General features: G+C 46.1%; 1 pseudogene; it reads right to left on the bottom strand.

Moving 5' to 3' along the window:
• Positions 1-1,125: 1,125 nt before the first annotated feature.
• On the bottom strand, positions 1,126-1,260 carry LOC103267318 (annotated as a pseudogene).
• Between the last annotated feature and the right edge of the window lie 1,133 nt (positions 1,261-2,393).

Raw genomic sequence — 2,393 nt, forward strand, 5'->3', positions numbered from 1 at the left:
AAGTTTGTGGGAGGAAAAAACAACCTGGCTTCTGTCTGAAATAATTTTTTGGGGGGTACCAGTACCTTCTAACTGCTAAATTCAAAAACCCAATGGCCTTTTTCTTTTTTTTTCTTTTTCTTTTTTTGAGTTGGAGTCTACTCTGTCATCCAGACTGGAGTGCAGTGGCCACTCCTGGCCACTGCAGCTTCCACCTGCTGGACTCCGGCGATCCTTCCACCTCAGCCTTCCAAGTCGCTGGAACTATAGGCGCGAGCTACCAGTCCCGGCTAATTTTTTATTTATTGTAGAGATGAGGTCTCGCCAAGTTGCCCAGGCGGGTCTCGAACCCGCAGGCTCAGGCAATCCTCTCACCTCAGCCTCCAGCGTGCTGGGATTACAGGCTGAGCCACTGAGCCCGGCTTCATATATATTTAAAGTATACAAATTCATGAGTTTTCTCACAAGATCATCAGTGTAATCAAGGCAATGGTCACATCCACTATCCCCCCAAATTTCCTCATGTCTCTTTGTAACCTCTCCTGCCTTCACCTTCCTCTATCCCTAGGCAATCACTGATTGGCTTTATTTTATTTCATGTTTTTTGAGTTGGAGTCTCATTCTGTCACCCAGGCTGGAGTACAGTGGCATGCTCACGCCACTGCAGCCTTGACCAGTGATTCTTCTGCCTCAGTCTTCCAAGTAGCTGGAACCACAGGTGTGTGCTACCATACCCAGCTGATTTTTTTTTTAGGCTTTAAAACTTTATTTGCATATTTTAAAAATTGTGCATTTCAATAATTAAAATCATTTGAACAAAAAAAATGGCATCTGATTAAACGGCATTTTACAACCTGCAGGACACCTTGGGCCAGCTTGATTGACTCTAGATTTCACTGTCATCCCACCCTTCTTCTTCCTTCACCAACATGCAAGCTCTTTTCCTTCCTTGCCAGCCAGATGGGCAAATGGGAGAGGCAGGCACCGCCTTCGTTGTCATTAGTTCTTTGATGTGAAAAGGGGTAGCACAGTCATTTAAACTTGATCCAACCTCTTTGCATCTTCCAAAGTTAAACAGCTAAAAGAAGTAAAATAAGAAGGCAATGCTTGTGGAATGTACAGTGCATACTAGCAGCGCTGGCCTCATTACGATTCGCCTGCTTGCTTCTCCTGTTCGATCCTTTCTTTGGAAGGCAGTGGGTTTTTCTCTTGCGTTTCTGTCTTCTTCAATTTTGACTTATCGAATTTCTCGATCTCAGCCATATAGGGTTAGTCAGACATGGTCTCGGAGGGAGCAGAGAGAAGTTTTCCAGCAAGGGAAATCTGGTCTGCACAGTGGCCAACGCCGAGTCATGATTTTTTGATTTACTGTAGAGACGAGGTCTTGCCAAGTTACCCAGGATAGTCCTGAACCCCTGGACGCAGGCAATCCTCTTGCCTCTGCCTCCAAAGTGCTGGGATTACAGGCATGAGCCTCTATGCCCGAACTGATCTGCTTTCTTTTTTTTTTTTTTTGAGTTGGAGTCTCACTCTGCCGCCCAGACTGAAGTGCAGTGGCCGCTCCTGGCCACCGCAGCCTTCACCTGCTGGGCTCCGGCGATCCCTCCGCCTCAGCCTTCCAAGTAGCCGGATTACAGGCATGCGCTACCATGCCCAGCTGTTTTTTTTTTTTTTGATTTATTGTAGAGATGAGGTCTCGCTGCCCAGGCGGGTCTCGAACCCGCAGGCTCAGGCAATCCACTCACCTCAGCCTCCCAAAAGCGCGGGATTACAGGCTGAGCCACCGAGCCTGGCTTGATCTGCTTTCTATCATGATAAAACTAGCTTGAATTTTCTAGAATTTTATGTAAATAGATCATATATATATACTCTTTTTGGTTTGACCACTTTTTTTTTTTCTTTTTTCGAGTTGGAGTCTCACTCTGTTGCCCAGACTAGAGTGCAGTGGCCACTCCCAGCCACCGCAGCCTTGACCTGCTGGGCTCCGGCGATCCTTCTGCCTCAGCCTTCCAAGTAGCTGGAACTACAGGCGCATGCTATCACTCCCGGCTAATTTTTTTTTGATTTATTGTAGAGATGAGGTCTCGCCAAGTTGCTCAGGCGGGTCTCGAACCCGCAGCCTCAGGCAATCCACTCACCTCAGCCTCCCAAAGGCGTGGGATTACAGGCTGAGCCACTGAGCCAGGCTACAGACAAAGTTTCTAAGAACATATGTGTACAAGTCTTTGTGTACCCATGTTTTCTTTTCCTCTGGGTAAATATCTAGCAGTAGAATGACTGGATTATATAGTAGATTATGTGTTTAACATTTTAAGAAATTGACAAACTGTTTTCTGAAGTGGTTGTACTATTTTACACTTTCACTAAATGATATATGAGTATATGAGAGGTCCAGTTTCTCCACATCTCCACTA

Source organism: Carlito syrichta, unplaced genomic scaffold (genome assembly GCF_000164805.1).
Source record: "Carlito syrichta isolate Samal-C Ts95f unplaced genomic scaffold, Tarsius_syrichta-2.0.1 Scaffold308104, whole genome shotgun sequence".
Lineage (NCBI taxonomy): Eukaryota > Metazoa > Chordata > Mammalia > Primates > Tarsiidae > Carlito > Carlito syrichta.